The 23,914-nt window shown below is 36.8% G+C and overlaps 1 long non-coding RNA gene across 1 annotated transcript; it reads right to left on the bottom strand.

The window, feature by feature from the left end:
• Positions 1 to 1,890: 1,890 nt before the first annotated feature.
• On the bottom strand, positions 1,891 to 22,878 carry LOC118764360. Its single transcript, XR_005000189.1, has 3 exons — positions 22,699 to 22,878; positions 19,706 to 19,714; positions 1,891 to 1,901 (listed from the first exon to the last, which is right to left on the bottom strand). It is a non-coding gene; the product is annotated as an uncharacterized LOC118764360 (long non-coding RNA).
• Between the last annotated feature and the right edge of the window lie 1,036 nt (positions 22,879 to 23,914).

Below are 23,914 nucleotides of genomic sequence, written 5' to 3'. Positions count from 1 at the left end.
AACGTCAACAAACCAACAAGCGTTGGTGGGAGGGCAAACACAAATGCAAGGATATACACAGACATATATACATATGTATATATATATATACACACACACATATGTAGAGGGTTTTTGAAGTGATGTACAGATATTGTATATTGAGATTAACATATATTCTGACTACCTTGTTATTCTCAATATATATACATATACATGATGGGCTTCTTTTAGTTTCTGTCTATCAAATCCACTCACAGAGCTTTGATCAGCCCAGGCAGCAGGACTGAACCAGGAAACATGTGGTGAGAAGTAAGCTTCTTACAACACAGCCACATTGCACATATGTGTGTAATATATACATATAAATCTACATATATACATACATTTACGTATGCATATAGCTATATATTAGATCTAGTCTTTATCATTCGCAAAATGAAGCCCCTTTAATTTTACTCAGATTGCTTTCAATTTGGGTGTATTGATGCAACTCCGAATTTTGATTATGATCAACCATTTACTTTATCTCATAAATTAAAGAATCTGATGTTATTTGGAATTAGAGTTGGGAAATTTGTGTAATTTTAGCCAATCAACAGCGAGGCATTAACAGCTTGTTACCATGACAACCACACGTTGTGTTGTTTTTCACCTGGTTGTTGTGTTGAATGTTCACACCAAGAGATTTTATTATAGATATTTTTTGTCAATTGTCTTAATATTTTACATATTTTTCATATATAGCAAAAGTTGATTGCAATGTGAAGGTACAGATAATTTGACATTATTTTTGAATTCTGCATGCAAAAACATATAAAGGTACAGGTATTCTTTTTCTTGAGACAAATTCTTTGTTGACCAATGATATTCTTATCGTAGCTTACAAATCCAAGCATGAAAATGTTACTCAACTTTGAAGTTTGGGAGACAGATGCCCCCTTTTCACACACACACACACACATGCAGTTATATATTAATGATGTACACAAATACATGACAGGTATACATAATACTGAAATACGCATAAAGTAAACCCATGCAGACAAATATATTAATATAACAAATTAAAAGAATAAAAACATACAATCAATGAAGAGACAAAAGAAACATATGATACAGGCAGATTTTATTAAGTATTTCTGTTTCTTTAGAAGCCATAAAGTTTCTTTAGAAACCTTAAAGAAACACAAAAAATTTCAGTCTTGCTATTGACTAAAAGTACACAGTTTTTGATTTTTAAACCTGTAAAACTTTTTCCTCCAATTTTTTTCTCCACAAAATCATACCTTCATAGCAATTAGACTGAAAAACTACATTAATATAGCCAATTTTCAAATTTTTTACTGTCTTTTAAAAAATGGATATTTTGTGAATGAAAAAGACTAGATCCTACACATTTATATATTTGTATACATGCATGCATCTTTATTTAAGAGTGTGTACATGTGCCTATAAGTAAGTTGGCATGATTTAGGATCTAGTCTTTTTCATTCACAAAATGAGCCCCTTTAATTTTACTCAGGTCGCTTTCAATTTTGGTGTTTCCCATGATTTATGGGTTTTTTTTTGTTTGATTAAGAGAGAATTTTGTCTCCAGATTTTATTACCTCATCAACCACCAACGCCAGCCTATGTGTGTAAATATGTGTATGTATGTATGTATGCATGAATGTATAAGTATGCACCCACCATTGCTTCTTTTTCTCGTCATTTCCGTTGAAGTTGTTCATATAACTGTTGTCATAGTTCACATGTTCTTATTTTTATTTTCTTTGATTTCTTTCAGTTTTCTTTTATCTCCCTAGGGAATTCATTGACAAGCCTCTTTCATTTATTTTCTTTGTTTTTTTAAAATTCATTTCAGGAACACCCTCGTATTTTTTTCTTCATCTGGCTTGTGAGCCATTTAAACACATGGGCTTTGGGGCGCCACCCTGGCGACCCACATTCTCAGTGGGACTGTATGTGTGTGTGTGTATATATATATATATATATATATATATATATATATATATATATATATATGTATACACACACACACACACACATATATATCATCATAGTCATTGTCGTTTAATGTCCACTTTCCATGCTGACATAGAGTGGATGGTTTAACTGAGGGCTAGCAAGCCAGAAGGCTGCATCAGGCTCCAATCTGACTTGGCAAAGTTTCTACAGCTGGATCCCTTCCTAATGCCAACCACTCCGAGAGTGCAGTGGGTGCTTTTTATGTGCCACCAGTACGAGGCCAGTCAGGCAGTACTTGCATCAACCACACTCAAATGGTGCTTTTTAGATGCCACTGGCATAAGACCAGTCAGTCAGCACTGGCAACGATCACGCTCAAATGGTGCTTTTTATGTGCCACCTGCATGGGTGCCAATCAGGCGGTACTGTCATCGACCATGAAAATGACTTCACTTGACTCAACAGGTCTCCACAAGTGCAGTTTATTTCCCAATGATTGAAGGGTACTCTTAAATGGGCCAGTTATGCTGCGCTGGCATAGGCCAAGGTTACAGTCTCACTTGGCGTGCCGAGTCTTCTCAAGCACAGCATATCTCCAAAGGTCTGGGTCACTTGTCATCACTTCCATGAGGCCCAACATTCAATGGTCGTGCTTCACCACCGCATCCTAGGTCTTCCTGGGTCTACCTCTTCCACAGGTTCCCTCTACTGAAAATGGGTGTGACACATTTTCACACAGCAGTCCTCATCCATATGCAACACATGATCATACAAGTGCAGTATCCTCTCTTGTACACCACATCTGATGCTTCTTATATCCAACTTTCCTCTCAGGGCGCTTACACTCTGTCATGTATGCACATATATGTACATACTGCGAAGCATACTAGCTTCATTCCTTGCAGGCTTACGCATGTCCTCAGCAGTCATGGCCCATGTTTCACTGCCATGTAGCATGGCTGTCTGCACACATGCATCATATATATATAACAAAGTGGAGTTTTGGGGTACCGCACGAGTGGAATTATATACGAAAGAAGGTTTGAAAATGCAATTTAAAAGATGTTATATATATGAGTGTGTACGTGTGTTTGCAAATGAACTCTTCCTGATTGAACTATCTTTGAAAAAGCATATATATGTGTGTGTGTGTGTGTGTGTGTGTGTATTACATGTGCAGCAAAAACTCACTTGAAAATGGTGATTTTTTTATATAAGTGTTGTGATCAATGAAAATATTGTCTGAGATGTTAACAATTGAAGATATTATATACTACGCAAAAAACAAAAGCAGCTGAAATTCAAGAGTAGAAAATTAAATTGTTTGCATTTCCCTTGTGAGTTTGATAAAAAAATTGTACTGTTTATTTATCTATATTCGCTTAGTGAGACAAATACATATAAAAATGTTATACAATTCTCATTCAAATTATTGATGAATTGATCTTCCTTAATTTTTAGCAAATGGATATAAATATCAAACGAACAAAATTCAAAACTGATTGAAAACACATAACTGGGGAAAAGTAGGGGCCAAAAGATGGAAAAATGCAGTAACTTGTTTCCTAGTACCCCACTGAAACAAGGCCCTTGCCTGTAACTTAGTAGTTCTGCAAAACAGTTAAATAGAATGAGTACTAGGCTTACAAAGAATAAGTCCTAGTGTCAATTTCTTTAACTAAAAACCTTTTAAGGCAGTGCTCCAGCATGGCTGCAGTCAAATGACTGAAACAAGTAAAAGAATAAGAGAATAAAAGAATATGGTGTTTTTTTGTTTATAAAAAAATACTCTCAAACAATCATTTAGTCACTGGTGTTACTACAGATATGTGCACCTCCCCACCCCAACTGCTTTTTTTACCTCAAAACTTTCAGAAAATGAATGTTTTCTAATGAAATTTTCAACAAATACATTTCAGATGGTGTAAATTACTATTACAAAGGAATTTGATATAAAAAAATAAAAAATGAGGCAGGACATCCTCATAAAAGTGTATTAGAAAACAAAGTCCAAAAACGTGACCATCCAACCTCATCCCCAATTTTTTTTCACATCAGATTCTGACATTATCTGATTATATCATTATCTACATCTTATGAAACTATCATGAAACATATTTGTAGGAAATTTCATTAAAAATATCCAGTTTTCAGAACATTATGAAGTAACAAATCTAGGTGTGAGATTATTATCTGAAATTCTTCTAGTCCTTCAAAGAAATTTTACACAACAATTATTGAAAAACCCTAAACTTATACCATCAAAAATATATCTCAGGAAAATTTCATTAAAACATTTGCATTTTCTAGAAAGTTATTAGGAAACAGACTTTGTGGAGGGTGGGGGCTGGTAACAGATCTGCAGTTATGCCAAGTCAATTTAATTAGTCTTGGTAATTATAGGTTCCTTTAGTGGTGGTGGTGATGATGACAACAATGGTGATGAAACATAGAATTCCCAAAGATCTACAAAATTCCAAGCTGTTTCATACCTACAAAATATGACATAAAACACTAATTAACTCAGTTTGATTAATGTCAGTAGCCACTTATGTAAAGATTATGGCTGTGTGGTTTAAGAAACTCGCTTTGCAACGATATGGTCTCATGTTCAATTCCACAGTGCAGCACCTTTGGCAAGTGTCTTCTACTATAGACTTGTGAGTAAATTTGATAGGTGGAAACAGTGTAGAAGCCATCAGGCATGTATCATATAAATATATATATATATATATACAGGGTTTCCACAAAGTCTGGGTACATGGGGATTAACACATACTTTAAGAAATTATTATTTCTTATATTTAATTGTTTATGTTATGATTTTATTTACTCCATGTACCCAGATTTTGTGGACACCCTGTATATATATATATACACATAAACACACAGAGGTGTGTTTTGGTTGGGTAGGTGTCACTTGACAACCAGTGTTAGTTTGTTTATGTGCCTATAACTTATTGGTTTGGGAAAAGAGACTGATACAATAAATACAAGACTTAAAAAGAAGTATTGTGGTCAAGTCATTTGAATAAAATGCTTCAAGGTAGTGCCCCAGCATGGCTACAGTCCAATGACTGAAACGAGTAAAAGATAAAAAGATACTTGTAAATTGGGTGAATGTCCGATGTCTTATCGATGTCATGGTCCTTTCTGACTTGTACTAGAGGTTGTTGTTCGCATACAGATTCAACAACTATTCCACTCATTTATACTTTTATATATTTTAATAAAGTCAAATTTGTAATTTCAGTTGCTGATATTGATTGTTCCATTATAAAGCTATGGCTTCTATCTGCCCAGGGTTATCTCTCTTCAATATCAGCTACTGAGGAGGGTTAAAGAGCCAGAAATGTGTGTGAGTCCAATAGGGGTAAATACTGAGCAAATAAGCTGTTTTCATACCCCCTTGCCATAAGTAAGAATTTTGTTCTCCATGGTAAAATTCAGTGATTTTGCCTTCAAAAGTTAAAATATGTCACAAGACTATTTGAATTAACTTAAAGATTATTAACCTCTCAACACTGCTTAGCACAATTATTATTACTATACCCTTTATATGTTTCATATAAGCAATGCACAATCTGTTTATGTTAGAGTTGAAATACTTTCAAGATGTCATTTCTGTTATAAAGTTTTCAATGGAATAAAAATTTATGATTTCTTTCTAAACATATTAGATCAATGTATATGTGACAAGTTCAAATTCCACCAGAGTCAGCTTTACTTTTATCCTATTTTGGGTTGATAAAATAAGTACCAGTTGAGTATTGGACCCAACATAATCAACTAGCACCCTTCACTCAGAATGTCAGGCCTTGTGGCTGTAGCACAAAGAATGTATATGTGTGTGTGTTTAATAATATGTATCAAACATGCACATGTGTGCACACATGCATGCACATACACACACATATACATACATACATACATACATACTGGTAATCATAATAAATAGAGAACAAGTACACCCATGCAACCAACTACACATGATTTCATATGGAGGTAACTTTCACTAAAGAAACACAACACAGTCAAAACATCCAACTACTGAAAAATCTGCCTCAATGAATTCCATCTGACCCATGCAAGCATAGAAAAGTGAACGTTATGACAATGATGACGGTGACAGCAATGGCAACAACAACAACAATGACAACGATGGTGGGTATGATGAACTTAGGAGTGTTATTCCTGAGACACAGAGAACTCCAAACAGGTGACTTGCACAGAAAACTAAATTGTAGCAACTGCAAGTGTCTCAATGTCTCATGGTTACCAATTGTTTACACCTGAGCAAAAGGAAATCTTCAAGCTAAACGTGGCAGTTAAAATTGGAGATAACATCTCAGGTTTTGCATTCTGGGTTGCCTTGTTAGTGAAAAGGAGGAGGATGTGGTGAGGTAGTGTTAAACGGTTTGATTGCTTTTGATTTTTAGATTTGTGAGTTTGTGTGTGTGAGACTGTTTAATTGTGTGAGTGGTGGAGGAAGTGAATAGCATTAATGTATGTTATGTATGAGTGTAAGTATATACCTGTAGCCAGGTGTGTGTGATTGCAGGTTGTCTGGCTGGCATGATCAATAATTGATACAGAAAATAGCAATTTATTTGTATTAAAATGTATTATTCTAATTGGCCAGTTATTAATAGCTACTTTCTCATGAATATCAGGCTAGAGTTCAAGTATTAAAGTAATCTAAGATAGGTTAGATAACGATAGTCTAGAAGGAAGAAAGGAAAAATGAGTGGATGAGGTATGGGAAATGCATAGTGGGAAGGGCATATACAACAGGATTCACAACAGGATCACAAAGGTGGTGGTCGAAATGTATAAAAACAAAAAGGAACAAAAAATGAAGAAAATTTAACATATTTAAATGCTAAAAAGACATTCCTCTTCTCTCTCATTCTCTCTCTCTCACTATATATATATATATATATATATATATATTATCATCATCATTGTCATTTAACATCTGCTTTCCATGCTGGCATGGGTTGGATGGTTTGACTGGGGACTGGCAAGCTTGGAGGCTACACCAGGCTCCGATCTGATTTGAAAAGGTTTCTACAACTGGATGCCCTTCCTAATGCCAACCACTCCAAGAATGTAGTGGGTGATTTTTACATACTACCAGCACAGGAGCCAGTCAGGTGGCATTGGCATCAGCCATGATTATGATTTTACTTGGTCCAGCAGGTCTTCACAAGCACAGCATATTGCCTGACAATTGAAGAGTGCTTTTAAATGGGTCAGTTATGCAACACTGGCATTGGCCACAAATACAATCTCACTTGACTTCTCAAACATGGCATATCTCCAAAGGTTGGTCACTTGTCATTGCCTCTAAGAGGCCCAACATTCGAAGGTCATGCTTCACCACCTCATTCCTCGGTCTACCTCTTCCACAGGTTCCCTCCACTGTTAGGGCATGACACTTCTTCACACAGCTGTCCTCATCCAAACATATCCCATGCCCATACCAGCACAGTCGTCTCTCTTGCACACCACATCTGATGCTTTCCTCTTAGGGTGCTTACACTCTTTCATGCATGCACATTGACATTGCACAGGCAACAGAGCATACTAGCTTCGTTTCTTTCAAGCTTATGCATGTCCTCAGCAGTCACAGCCCATGTTTCACTGCCATATAGCATGGCTGTTTGCACACAAGCATCATACAGCCTACCTTTCACTCTGAACGAGAGATTCTTTGTTACCAGCAGAGGTAGGAGCTTTCTGTACTTTGCCCAGCCTATTCTTATTCTAGCAGCTAGAATTCTTGGCCACCTAGGTAATGGAAGCTATCAACTACTAGTTTTTGCCCCTGGCATGTGATGGAAGCTGTTTTCTGCACATATTCAGTGTTTGCCCCTGTGCATCTCCCACACACGAGAACTATCTTCCCAGTTAACCTTCCTTTGATATTGCTGCACCTCTTATGTATCCATAGCTTACACCGAGTATAGAGTTTCTACCTACACCTTTTCTACAGATCGAGCAGGGCCATCTACCTGAAATGATTTGTGACTAGTCAGCCTTCTTACTTACTAAGACTTTGGTTTTTGCTCGGTTAACTCTAAGGCCCTTTGATTATAGACCTTGCTTCCACACCTGAAACTTCTTCTCTAGTTCTGATAGTGATTCAGCTATTAGGGCAAGGTCATCAGCATAGCGGAGATCTCAGAGGCAGCCTGTCTTGAATTGCTATGATATTGCCTGATAGACTATGATGAACAAAAGGGGATTGAGGACTGATCCTTGGTGAACCCCTACTTCTACCCAGAATAATCAAACTGACAAAGACAAATTAATGATTTGTGCAGTAATAATAACTGTGATTTCATCGTCAATAGATACAAGTTCTTTCATTCAAGCATTCTTTCCCATAAACTGAGTGTATGTTTCGAGTTGCTTGGGCTGTAGAGTTTCCTTTTTTGTACTCCTTAAATTCTCTTTGGATACATCCATGTTAGAAAGGGCTTTAATCAAAGAAATTTTAATTCTGTTATTCTGTAAAATAATATTTAATTAGTTTAAATGTACACAAATGCATAAAAATAATTTTTAATTCCATTAGACATTTTAAAATACTATTAAATTTCATTCAATTTTAAAAAAGGTAAAATCAGACAGAACTTATGGGATGACCTGGTATATGTGAATCATTTAAGAGTCCATAAGTCATGGAAAAGATGCACTTGTATGTCTGTCAATAGAGTGGGTATATTATCCAAAATGTACAATGTTATATATCCATCACGGCTGAACATACCAATCGGTTTTGCACTAGGAATACAATGGAGTGTTAGGTAAAAATTCGATTATATAACTTTACACTCATCAGAGTTAGCCGATATGGAAGGGAATATGGTGACTGCTCTCTATTGTCAGAAGTGAATTGACACATCCTTTTGTGGTTGCTGAATGGTGAAAAAAAAAAGAGCAGGGGATAGGTTAGGAGTTCTGTCCCTTGGTTGGATTCCCTGTAAAGCCAGTAAGAGTTATCTTGAAGTGTTTGTGGGAAATGTATGCATTATTTAGAGTTGCGCTCCTGTACGGATGGGGTATGTAATATGTGTAGTGGTGTCACATGTATAATTTTCTCCAGGGGAGTAGCAATATATAAATGTGTTGGTAAATCTGTTTTCTTTCTGTGTAGGTTAAAGTCATGTGGGTTTTTTTATGCTAGAGTGCAGTGTACAATGTGTGTGTGTGGGGGGCTTATATATATGGGAGTACAATGTGTGTGAAGGGGTATATGTTGGGGTGGTGGGAGAAAGTGTATTTAATGGGTGTCCACCTTGTTTTAGTTCACAGCAACTTCAAACCGGATGTGTCAATTCATCTCAGACAATTGAAAGCTGTTGCCATATTCCCTTACATATCAGCTAACACTGATGATCATAAGGTTATATAATTAGATTGTTACCTAACATTCCATTGTATTGGTAAGACCAGCCATGATAGATATATAATACTGTACATTTCTGATAGTATACATATATACATGTGTGTGTGTGTGTGTGTGCGCACATATGTATGTGTGTGTATATATATGTGTGTGCATATATATGTGTGTGTGTACATATATGTGTGTGTGGGTGTGTATCATCATCAACAATCATATGCTTGTACAGTGTGTTAATGACACTACAACAAAAGTCTCCCTGATTAAGTGCATTTTCCCCATCAGATGAAGTCATAGCATTACTTCATTCTGACTATCTCGTGTTTTCTTGACAGAGATATTGAGATGGTGTACCATTGCCTTTGCCAACTGGATGATTGTTGGCCCACAAGAAACTCATTTGTCTTTCAACAGGCCTTGTTTTTAGTCCTGCTGCGTGTCCAGACACCCTTCTCACAAAGAGTAGCATTAATATTCAAGTGGGAGCACCAGTTTAATTGCACACATACATACATGCATAGACAGGAAAATAGACTGTGAGATAGACAAACAGACAGATGGATAAATACATACACACATACATACCTCAATACATACATACGCAAATTCTAGTACTTATTTTATTAGTCTCTTTTGCCAAAATGCTAAGTTACAGTGGCGTAAACACACCAACAGCAGTTATCAAGTGGTGGTGGAGGAGGAGGAGGACAAACACAAACAGAAAGACACACATACACATAGATATTTATACATATATGATAGGCATATACAGCTGCGTGCGTGCGCATATACACGCGAGTACTGTCCAAATCTCCGACCAATCACATACAGCTAGCTGGCATTCAATTGGCGTATCAAGTTCTGGGCAATTTGATTCGGTCTTGGATAGAAAATTCACAAAAAAGTCACTGGGGAAATGTAAAGATGTGCACGACCACCCTTGGACGGTTTTGACGATACAACCTCGAGACAACGAATAAGTAAAGAAACTCTCTTTATTACAAAATACAGGCCACTTCTTAACGGGTCTACGACAAACAATTAATATACCTCAACTTTAGAATAAAAGAAATATACACACACAAATATTACATTCCAAAGAATCCATTACTAATCAGCCCCAATCACAGCTATAATCCATAACATGCCAACTTCAAGTCATACAACACCTCACTACTTTCACCCATTCATATTCTCCCTTCTCTGTTTTCTTCTTCTTCTTCCTCTTCTTCTTCATCATCATCATTATCATCATCATCGTCGTCATCATCATCACCATCATCATCATCATCTTCTTCTTCTCCTTCTCCTTCTTCATTATCATCAACATCGTCATCTTCTTCTTCTTCTTTTTCTCCACCTTCTACCTCTTAACTTTATCACTAATGCTCTCTAGTATAACGCCTACGCAAATTCCATAAACAAACCGTTCAATAGAAATATTCTCCTGAATTGAACTGCAACTGACCATTCAAAATACGACAATCAAGGCACTCCCAAATTTCTCCACCCCTTCTCCTCATCATCCCTCTTCTCCTTCTACCCTACCAAGAATTCACAACGACCTCGAACACACAAGTGCAAACAAGGGAGTCAGAGAAAGGCAGAATGCCACTAAAATTTAAAAACTATACAAATATTCCTTTAAAAAAACTTTTCTTCTAATTTTTCTAAATTTAATTATTTAATCGTTACAGTTGAAAAGGTCTCAAAATGACCGAAACCGGTACTGAAATGTTCTTTATAAAATTATTTTAGCATTTTCTATTTTGACTTGTTTTTTTCATATATATCAACTCGTGTGTTCCTTTTCACCCATATATATATATATATATATATATATATATATATATATATATGTATATATGTATGTATGTGTGTGTGTGTGTGTGTGTGTGTGTGTGTGTGTTTGTACCCTCACCATCGCTTGAGAACCAATGTTGTGTTTACATCCCTGTAACATAGCCATTTGTCAAAGCACTCTGATAGAATAGGCTTACAAAAAATAAATCTTGGTGTTGATTTCTTTAACTAAAGGCATGTCTTTAACTCCAGCATGTCTGCAATCACATGACCGAAGCAAGAAAAACATTAAAAAACTATAACATTTTAATCTTGAGCAGTGCCAGGTATCTCTGCTAGTACATATATAAAAAAAAATCACCTTTTGAAATGTAAATAAAAAAATCCAATTACTAAAGGGTCTTGCACTAAGTGATAAAAATATATATTCACTACATTAATGATTAATCAGTGATTTCCAAGTTTTTCATATCTCTTCTTTGTGTTGCTCATGTTTACCTTTGTGTTTGAGGAATATTCTGTGAGAGTAGATGAAATTTTATAAACTACAGTTCTTGTGAACAGTATTGCTGTTGTCGTTGTATTGTAGGTTATGAATCATGTACTGGTATACGATTGTGGGAAGTGGGTTCCTGTTATTCTTATCTATGTTACTAATGAAAATTTTCAGTTGTTGGTATGTTCTAGACACATATATGTGTTGACGTCAACATACATCCATTTCTGAGCATTATATACTTAGCTATCTTTCCACCTACACAAATAAATATTTTGATGATATACATACATATACAGGGTGCAGTGAATAATTTGTCATCTAAATTATGCAGAAATGAAAATAACACTCACATCTCATTTTAACAGATATATTTACCAAAATTACATAAAAATATTTTGAAATACTAAAAAGTAAATTTATTCAATAAAATCACCATTGGCTTCAACCACGGCCTCCAGACGACTTCAGAATCTCCTGCAACTCTTCTGGATGGTCTCCTTGTTTAAGTTGGTGAATGCTGCCATAATCCTTGCCTTCAGTTCGTCTTTGGTGTTACAGAGAGTTATGTTGGTCACTCACTCAACTTTGCCCCACACAATAATCAAGGAAGTCGCAGTAAGAGTTATATGACCAGATGTTAGGGGTGGTGGTGTGGTCGCAGAAATTGTCTGACAGCCATGACTAGGTTCTCTTATTTGTGTGGTATGGTGAAGAGTCACGTTGCCAGATGTAGGATCTTCCAGCAGCCACCCTCTTGAGCCAGGGCAGCACTACCTCTTCCAGGCCTTTGTGTTGAGCGTGAGGCCATGTGGGAAGATGAATGGAGGCATAATATTGCCATCACAGGTGATCACTCCAAACGCCATGATGTTGACTGGATATTTGATTTTTATCACTCTCAGTGCATGTTTTGGAGACACAACAAGCCAACAGTTGCTCTGTGTGTTCACCATCTGATCCTGGCAGAAATTTTTCTTGTCTGAGAAAAACCAAAGCATGTTCAGTTGAAGGGGATACTTAAGTTTGTTCAAAAGCTTCATAGTGCAGTCTTTCCTCTTGTCCTTGATGGCTTGGGATAAAAATTGGCCTCTTCTCATCTTGTATGAGGAATACCGAATGTCTTCATGATAAGAAACTCAGACACTCCTATGTCCCTGGCGATGGACCTGATTGACTTCGAGGGATCGTTGTCAATCATGGCCTGGATCTCACAACAAATTCAGTTCTTTTCTTATCAGAACAATCAGAGTGAGTTTCCCAACTTGCTGTACCTTTGTAATCACCATTAGACTCATCCAACTCTTTTCAAATCCTCTGTACTGTCCTCAGATCGACACCCAAACACTGAAATGTTCGCATTGGAGCTTCTGGCGCGAATGCCAAGCAGTACAGCATGCCATTTCCAAATTTCTGACAGAGTGAATTGCTTGCATACACAGAGATTCTTGACATAGATATTCAATGGCTGGCTGTCCTTCCCGTCGCCAGACCTTGTCTGTTTCCAAGCAAGGTAATATTTTTTCACCATTGCCAGTCATGTTTTTGCAGAATATTATAAATGAATGACACTGCTTGTATGACAGAGACACTCATTTACAACTGTCAAGCTATGTCAAGACAAGGAAATACATACATACGCGCACTCTCACACATACATACACATATATGCATATACATACACACACACACACTTACACACTCACACACACACAGAGGATGCAAGAGTAGGAAAAACCAAATATATTTTAATAAAAATTTGTGCACATGTTCTTGATAAGATTTCTTACAAGATTACTCAATGAATCCCCCTACAGCTTTGATGACTGCTTTAATGCAGGACCAGAATTGTTGACATGTCCACACTAAAGGGTCCTTATTCATTTCAGACATCACCTTAACAGTAGAAGCCTACAGTTTTGCCATGGTACTGTGAGGATGTCAACTGGTTTCACTTTCAAAAACATTCCAAATGTAATAATCCATGCGATTTCAATCTAGTGAGTTCAGAGACCATAAGTTTGGTGTTACGTGATCGTAAAGATAGCCTGACATCCATTCTTGGGTATGTGGGCATTGTAACAAGGTGCTGAATCTTGTTGAAACATGTATGGTCTTCCATTGTGTATTGTATCCATCCAGGGCTTAACAACTGTTTCCAGTGTCTCATTGTATCCAGCAGCATTAACTCTAAAATTCTGTGGAAAGATGTAAGTTGGCATGATAAGACCTTCATTACCTACCAATTCTAAAACCATCACAGTTGCTGTAAACTTAGTGTGCATCATTTTGGGGGACATCAGAGGGATCAACACATAACTGTCTCTCATTTCTTCCATTAAACTTTTAGCCTTGGTTGAAATTTTTCTCATGAGAGAAGAGCCAAAGCATCCCATGTTCATGTGGGTTTTTAACTTAGTTAAATAACCACTTGACACAGATCAAGGTTTTTTTTGTCTTTGCAGACATCAATTGGCCTCTCCCCAGTCCATATGGCTTGCATTGAATATATTCATGTATCACAGTTCTGATACTCCATTTGGATGTCTGACATTCTTTGATTCTCCAGGATCATCATTGATAATGTTGATAATGATGAAGCCATCAAATGAATAGTGGTGCTCTTATAGTGTCCATTGAGAAATGTTTTGAATTATGTAAATTTATTTTCCAAAATTATTTTAAGGTTCTGGAAATTTTCTCCCCTGTTCTTTGAGAGTTGCTATCATTTACCTCTATGTTTCTGTTTCATATCATTTATGTATATATGAGCATGTCTACACATGCAAGTATATGCCTGAGAAGACATAATATAAAGCAAAGCATACAAATCTTCACATACACATATATACATGCATGCATGCATGCATACATACATACATATATAGACACAGGCATGCATGCATGCATACATACATGCATGCATGCATGCATACATACATACAAAAATACTCTGTTGTTGATGTTGAAATTCCAATGAAGGAGTGTTGGATCTAGGTTAGAAACCAGCTCTTTTTCTATTGACAAGAAATCTTGAAATAAAACTGAATAATGATACACACACACATGCACACACACACACACACACACACACACACAAATATGTCTCTGTGATAGTTTTGTATTTTAGTTTCAGTTGGGATAATACATAGCTAACGTAGTATGTCCAAATGATTAAGAAATTTTCTTTGCAACAATGATGTCTTGGGATTGGTGCTACTGCATGGCATCTTTGGTAAATGTCATTTTCCATAGCCTCTAGTTAACCCAGACCCTATGAGTGACATTAGACAGACGGTACCTGTATAGAAGCCAGTCAGGTAGATTATAAGTGTAATTTTAAGGTGTGAAGCATTGCCACACCCACTGAATTATGCTGATTCTACCTGAGAATAATATTGGGGATACCTGTATCTATGGAACGCTCAGTCACTTACATGTTTATTCAGGGGCAGGTAATTCAGGTGATCAAACAAGTGAACCCTCATTGTAGAACAACAGAGATCCACCACTACCACTGTTGCTATCACTGTCACCACCACCACCAATGTATAGTAGTAAATTATAGTAATGTATATGATGTCAAAATTAGTACAAAAAAAGAAACAGGAGGATTATGACAAAGCAATCATCATCATCATCACTGTCTTAAGTTCGCCTTCCGTGCTAGCATGGGTTGGATGGTTTGACAGGGGCTGGCCAGACAGGAGCCTGCACCAGACTTCTGTGTCTGTTTTGGCAGGGTTTTTATGGCTAGATGCCTTCCTAACACCTAACACCCAGCAGAGTGGTCTGAGTGATTTTTACATGGCACAAGCATAGGTGAGGTCAGTTTGGCATGTTTTTTACAGTGTCGACTGGATGCTTTTTAAGTGGTACCAGCACTGGCAGGGTCACCAAGTAACTTGCAAGACAAAGATCCTTTGAGAGGGGAGGAGCATTGGAGGAGGGGATCTTGTGTCAGATGATGAAAGGTTATAGTGAGACAGGGAGTATCTAGCAGTTAAATTTGTGTGTGGCTCCTTTGGAAACTTCTGTGGACTCTGAATGCCCAACTTTTTTCACATGTCCCTTGAAATATTTGGTGTAGTTCCTAATTGAATATCATTGTCTTAGTACACTAAAATATAGTTTTTCTATTTTAATTTCCTTCAACATTATTTTATACCTGCAGTAAATCTTTCTGAGAAAATATATGAATGTTATCAAAGTTTCTTTGTGTTTTTTGTTTTTGTTTTTTTTTTGTTTTATTGTTTATGATGTGATGGAGTTTTGTTCCAAGTTGTTACCAAAAACACACTTCAATAGCATCTCACTAATCTGGTGTCTTTCAACTCCAAAATCAAACAATTATAGCACATACAAAGACAACATTATTGCACTCTTTTCCTAAAATGCATAGGACATGTGGAGGTTAGAAAGGAAAGAGGCTAGTATGCTCCACTGGGTGTGTAATGTAAGTGTACATGTTCGACAGAGTGCTAATGTATTGAAAGAAAAATTAGGCATAAGAGGAATTAAATGCAGTGTGCAAGAGAGAAGACTGGACTGGTTTGGTCATGCATTGCAGATGGATGCCAACAGCTCCATAAAGAAGTACTGAGATCTCAAATTAGATGGGACATGTCAAAGAGGGAGACCCAGGGAGATATGGGACAAAGTACTGAAGGATGACCTTAGGATGCTGAACCTTGCAGACAAGCTGACAAAGGACCTTACTGTACCCAAGAAGACCTATAATCCACAGCAGAAGTGTTAATGTCACTCTCCCTGGTGAAGCGGATTGGCCTGCAAGAGTTGTGTGCTAGTGCCATGTAAAACTGCTCATGCAGTGACACATTACAAACACCCAGCACACTCTGTAAAATAGTTGGTGTTAGGAAGGGCATTCAGTCATAGAAACCATACCAAATCAAACTGAAGCTTGGTGCAGCTCTCCAGCTTGCCAGCTCCTGTCAAACCATCGAACCCATGACAGCATGGAAAATGGACATTAGATGATGACACACACACATAAATCCCCTTCTGCTATTATTAGTTCCTTCCATTATGCTGTCTAGTCCAGTAACATGACATCATGTAAATGTAGTTTTCAATAGTCTCGTCTTCCTTGTTGTTCCCTTAAGATAACCTTAATTCATGCATTTCCTTAACCCAACATATTCATTGACTCATTCATCTATTAAAAGCTTTATCACACAGGCACTTATTCTCTAAATTTTTGTCTTAGATTGTCTGATGGAGAACTCTCAGATTTTTCAAGTCTATCTTACTATTATCAACATTTGCTGTCTTGTTAAATTATGCTAAGCAGACCCCTTCCTAGTTCGAGGGGTGACCATCCTTCCACCCTCAGGAAAAACAGGGCTATTAGAGAAAAGAGACAGACTTGGAAGGACTGGAAGAATGGTGGTAGCAGGGAATCGTATCAGACTGCCAGAAGAGAAGCTAGGAGACAGGTTTATTTAGCCAATGGGGAAGCAGATAAGAAAAAATTTGCCAATGTTCTGCGCCGTGAGGACCAAAGACTTGAGGTATTTCGTGTTGCAAGACAGTGTGTGAGAGAGAATCAGGATGTGGTAGGAGAGAAATGTGTCCGCATGGATGATGGTTCTCTTGCACTAAATGAGGATGCAAAGAGAGAGGTTTGGAGACACCACTATGAAAGGTTGCTAAATAAAGAAAATGAATGGGTGAAAGAGAGTCTGCTGAATGTCAACCCAACAGAGGGACCAGCTATCCGAGTCGGCAGTACCTTGGTAGATAAAGCAATTAGAAGAATGAAGACAAGGAAAGACCCCGGCCCATCAGGAATTACTGCAGAGATGCTCAAAATATCTGGCAGTGTCAGCTATAGTCTGGTCATCCGTATAGTTAACCAGGTGATACACGAAGGAGTCATACCCAATGACTGGTATTGCAGCATAATAGTCAACTGCTACAAAGGTAACGGTGACGCTTTAGATACAAATAATTACAGAGGTATCAAGCTGTTCGATCAGGTAATGAAGATCACAGAGAGGGTCATAGCCCAACTAATTAGAGAGAGAGTCAGTTTAGATGAGATGCAGTTTGGTTTCGTGCCAGGGAAAAGCACCACTGATACTATATTTCTGGTAAGACAGCTGCAGGAGAAATACCTAGCCAAAGATAAGCCCCTGTACCTGGCTTTCATTAACATGGAGAAAGCCTTTGACAGGGTCCCCCAATCCCTTATCTGTTGGTCAATGAGGAAACTAGGGATAGATGAATGGTTAGTGAGAGCTGTGCAAGCCATGTACAGGGACACTGTAAGTAAGGTGAGGGTTGGCAACGAGTACACTGAATATATATATATATTTTTTTTTTGTTTAGATAGGCACATAGTGAAAAAAAAATTATATATACATATATATAATATATATTATATTAATTATATTTATATTCTTTGTTATTTATGTATTGGTTTATGTCTATCACTGTTTGAGTTGCATAATAGTGGTTTTATCTCTAATTCATATTTTATATATTTATACTGCGAAATTTGATTTAATACTAAATCGAATTTTTCCCTGTAAGTTTGGAGCTATACTCCCTAATATTATTATTATTATTATATATATATATTATTATATATATATCATCATCATCATCATTATTATTGTTTAATGTCCACCTTCCATGCTAGAATGGGTTGGACGATTTTGACTGAGGGCTGGCGAACCAGGCGGCCGCACCAGGCTCCAATCTGGATGCCCTTCTTATGCCAACCACTCCGAGAGTGTAGTGGGTGCATTTTACATGCCACCGGCACAGGGCCAGTCAGGCGGTACTGGCAATGACCTCACTCGAATCTTTTTACATACGCCACCGGCACAGGTGCCAGTAAGGCGACGTTGGTAACGATCACGCTCAAATGGTGCCCTTTTATGTGCCACTGGCACAAAGCCAGTTGGCTGCTCTGGCAATGATCACGCTCGGATGGTGCTCTTGGCACCCTACTAGCATGGGGCTCAAGTGCTAGTAAGGCGACGCTGGTAACGATCACACTCGAATGGTGCTCTTTTATGTTCCACTGGCACATAATTCATATTTTATATATATATATATATATATATATATATATAATATATATATATATATATATATATTATATATATATACATATATATAGAGAGAGAGAGACAGACTGATAGATGAGTTTCAGGATTCATTAGAATCTAGGTATATCAACATATAGTGCATTAGGATTGGCCAAGTACTGAGCATATATTACATTGAAGCAACTCTTGTCATTTTTTGGTAGTATAATATATGTATATACACACACACACATCTATCTACCTACCTACCTGCCTGCCTATATATATATATATATATATATATATATATATATATATATATATATATTATATATATATATATGTAAATACACAGACAGATATAAGCATAGGTACCCATCCAATATAAACTGTAGATCCAAGTGTAGTGTATCATCATCATTTAACATTCATTGTCCATGCTGGCATGTGCAAAAGGACACGAGTGGGGCTCAAAATTCACATCTGTTTCAGTAGCATTTTATTGATGCATCATGGCATTAGGATTAGCAAACAATTATTCTTAAGGCAAATAGAGAAGGGAGACAACTTTGAGCATTTCTGTTGTTTAGGGCTTTGTTGGTGGAAGTATAAGTTTATTATAGCGTCAGAAAATAGCTACTGACAAAATGTAATAAGGTACACACGTTTAGAGTTGCCTCCCTTGAATATTCAGCCATAAAATAATATTAGCTTACACCCTATTTTTTGTAATTCCCATTTTTAATTCTAAGATTATTTCTAATGTTGCAAACATTGAAACTTCCTATTTATTATTTAAATATGTTCTTAAATAAGTAACTTTTTCAAATTCATTTACCTGAGTAACAACTTTAATTAGAGTTTCAAAATCCATACAGATAACAACAGCCAGGGATGTCATTTGTAATTCATCTGGCATCAAATTATAGGCTTAAAATGTCTTAAATGAGGAAGTACATACTGAATAACATAGTCTCAGACACATCATGCCTGAAAACAAAACAGGACGATCATGAGTGGAGTACCTTTAATCTGGCAAAATTGTGGTTGACTTAGTGCTAAACAGCTTCAACTCTAACCAGCTACTGGTTCTTTAAATGACCTGCCATGTAATATTGCTCCTACATCTTGAACAATGACATAACTACAAAGACATCATGGATGCAACCAAAAAGAAAGCTGACTGACAAAGAGTCACTCACCAACACACTCTGTAATAGCCTCTACTTCTCCTAAATAGTTGTGTAACACCATTTTTTTCCCTCTTGTCAACCATACTTAAATTCAATTAGGCCCAATGCAAACAACTCTCCCCGATCCTTTGCTCCAAAAAAATCGTTAACCCTCCAGAATCTTTACCTACACACGTTTTCCTCCTTACAAACATAGACTAACAGATGTTCTAATGACCATCATGAAGAGAGTGAGAATATCCTGTACACAGTCTGACTAAACTATAAAGAAAAGATATAGCTACTTCGTTTCTGGATCTCACGAAAGTGAATGTATTTGTCTGGTGTTTTCCCAGGCCATAAAGTGAAAGTGTTTTCTAAGAAAATGAGACTATTAAAGGGGAAAAAAGTACGTAGACAAATAGAATACTGGCAGACTATTCAGTGTAATGTTCTCATTTAGTTGGATCGCCTAATATTTGAGGATTTCGTTCATGTTGATGAGAACAAAAAATGGCTATTGATTGTTCTCAGGTGTATCGAATACAAAATAGAAGAGAGATAGATTAACAGCAAATACATAGGAGGCAATTATCCCCTCCCCCCGCGACCCCAGTATTATGACGTTTTTCCAGGCGACAAACTAGCGGAATCATTAGCAAGCCGAGCGAAATCATAGCGGCATTTCGCCCGTCTCTACGTTCTGAGTTCAAATTCCGCCGAGGTCGGCTTTGCTTTTCATCCTTTCGGGACCGATAAAATAAGTACCAGTTGAGTATTGAGATCGATACAATCGATTTATCCCCTTCCCCGAAATTGCAGGTCTTGTGCCAAAATTTGAAATCAATATTATGGCCTTCTTCATCGCATTCAGTTTAGTACAGATTGTGATGAGAATATGTGCAAGTCGTCAACCTCATGTATGGTTAGGTGTATGACCAACCTCGTAAATGTGGAAGTATTTGTGTGTCAACAGGAAGGGCAACTGCCGTGATATATGCAGTTTCATATAGGTGGTGTTAGTGTCATATTGAAATTGAAGAGAATGAATTTGAACAATTATTTAAAGATATCGCATCCGTTTCTCTGTTGGCATGCAATTTACGATCGTGAAAAAGTAAAAGTAAATAATTCTTAGAAAATAAAAGCAAACAGAAACTGTGACTGCGGTGATACAGTAAAATTTTGTAAAACGCTCTTGAAATTGGATGGCTTCATAGGTACGTCTAGGGAATTTCTATACTCGTGAAGTTGTCAACCAGAAGCGCAACAGATGCTCACCAAAAGAGACTGAGGTGACAATATAGATTTAGTGATGATTTAGTAAATAATTAATTACATCATATCTTCATGACTATGTGCGGCGAAACAAATTTAGAGATTGAGAAAAACTACTCACGAATCACATTTCATGCGCCGTTAACTGTTCGGCTTCCCTATAAAAGTAATTGTTTTCATCTTATATACAATATATGCACCAGGTACTTGAAATTTGGGTCATCACTTCCGGTTTCTATCGCATTTTTTTTCTTTCTTCCTTTTTTTGTCTTTTTTCCTGCCCTCATATTTGTGGGGGGTTTTTTTCGATTTTTGGATTTGTATTTTGATGTATTATATACATTAAAATGGGATCTTTTCCTTTTGATGGACGGAATTTTCTAGTTAACTAAACACTTTTAAACTTCGTATACTGGTAGAATGTGTTTATAAAACATCATTTTTTCTTGGCTTTATTGAGAAAATTCTATAGTTTGTAAGATATTTCGTCTGAAATTTCGAGCATTTCGGCAATTTTAACCAACCGCTGACCTCCATTTGGGGCGTGCTGTATGAATATGTCCCTTGTTTAAGAAACAGATTGGGTTTATTTACATTTGCGAAGAAAAAAGATACCCTTCCCCCACCCCTAACCCTAACCCTAAATCTAAAATAGATTGAAATGCAATAGATCGATATTAGGGTTATAATTATGGGTGACATTTTCATTTGACACGGCTAGAAAAAAATCCCATTTTCCGTAGCAGTATCAAATGAAATTGTCACCCATAATTATAACCCTAGTATCGATCTATTGCATTTCAATCTATTTTAGATTTAGGGTTAGGGGTGGGGGATGGGTATCTTTTTTTCTTCGCGAATGTAAATAAACCCAATCTGTTTCTTAAACGAGGGACATATTCATACAGCCCGGAATGTTTTCACCCCAAATGGAGGTCAGCAATTGGTTAAAATTGCCGAAATGCTTGAAATTTCAGACGAAACATCTTACAAACTATAGAATTTTCTCAATAAAGCTAAGAAAAAATGATGTTTTATATACACATTCTACCAGTAAACGAAGTTTTAAAATGTTTTTAGTTAACTAGAAATTGTGTTGACATGTGCCGTTCAAAAGGAAAAGATCCGTAAACTGCATGTTAACACTATTTATTTGCATTTTTCACATTTCATCCAAAAAGATACCATTACTTTTGATATGTTAAACGTTTCCCGATGTCAAGGTAAATACTTTGGTTAGTATGTAAACATTAACCAATACTTACATTTTCATGGAACCCTTGAAACGAAGATGCACCAAAAGTTTATCCTGATTAGAATAACTTAATATGAAACCCTGCTGCGGTCAGGACGAGATCCACATCTTCTGCGGCCGAGTGGAACAAAATCCTAAAATACCACGATCTGTTGGCCAACTACATTTTCCATCGAGACGTTTGATGGGGTTGGACCACTAACTACGAGATTCCAGTCTTCACTGGCAACTCACCTTGCAGAGGTAACTGGTGAGACTCGTGAGGGCACTTGACTGTTCCAGCGCTTCAGCTTCGCCATCACCCGTGGCAACGCTGCAAGCGTGCTGGCATGTCTCAATAGCCATTAGAGAGGTTTCCCAGCGCCCCCAACTTTTCAACCCAAGGTGGTGAATTGTTTTGTTTTGTTTTTTCTTTTTAATTTTTGCAACTGTGTTCTCTGTTTTGTCCAGTTTTCATTAAAGAGATTATGTCATAACATTATAAAACCATTCTGACCATTGCTGATCCAAATACTATTTCAAAAGCATATGTTGCCACCTCTTCTATATAGAGACTCCTGCAACCAAAATCCTTCTGGCTTTATGATACGCCCTACCAAATAAACAATGGCCAAACCAGTTTGATCTTGATCATATGGAAATGTCTTTGGTTTTACCAGTAAACCTGAAAATCTAGTCATCTAGTTATTACACTCAAAGTTGCATGCTGTAAAAAACAATAATTTATTTTGACTCCGAAGCACATCCTGTTGGTAATATAGAAGAAAAATGTTTCCAGGTTTTGAAAATAAAGGATAACAGTAATGTAAAGTGTTAGATTTATTATTAGTCTTCCGGAAAAAATACTTAACAGTATTTCACCCGTCTTTATGTTCTGAGTTCATATTCTGCCAAGGTCAACTTGGTCAACTTTGTCTTTCATCTTTTCGGGGTCAATGAAATTAGTATCAGTTGTGTACTGGGGTTAATATAATTGCCTACAACCCTCCTCTAAAAATATAAGGCCTTATGCCAATAGTAGAAAGGATTATTGTTATTATTATTATTATCATTATTATTGTTGTTGTTGTTGTTATTGAACTAGCAGAATCATTAGCACATCAGGTAAAATGCTTAGCAGCATTTCGTCCATCTTTATGATCTGAGTTCAAATTTTGCCGGTGTCGACTTTGCCTTTCATCCTTTCTGGTTCGATGAATTAAGTACCAGTGAAACACTGGGGTCAATGTAATAGATTAGTCCCCTCTTCCAAAATTTCAAGCCTTGTTCTTTTAGTAGAAAGGATTATTATTATTATTGGTATTTATGTTATTGTTACTTTTGTTTTATATGAGCTGTTCCAAGTTCCACCAAGAGACCTCAAGTAAACACAATTTGGATGTTTTACTATGAGTAGGATGATTTCAGTGATAGAGACTCTAACAAGGGCTCGTTGTGAAGGTCCTAAGACCTTTCTTCAAATTTACATGGTAATTCTTGAAAATT

This window comes from Octopus sinensis, linkage group LG7 (genome assembly GCF_006345805.1).
Source record: "Octopus sinensis linkage group LG7, ASM634580v1, whole genome shotgun sequence".
NCBI classification, from domain to species: domain Eukaryota; kingdom Metazoa; phylum Mollusca; class Cephalopoda; order Octopoda; family Octopodidae; genus Octopus; species Octopus sinensis.
Note: the sequence above shows the minus strand (reverse complement) of the source record. Positions and strands in the feature narration are given on the sequence as shown.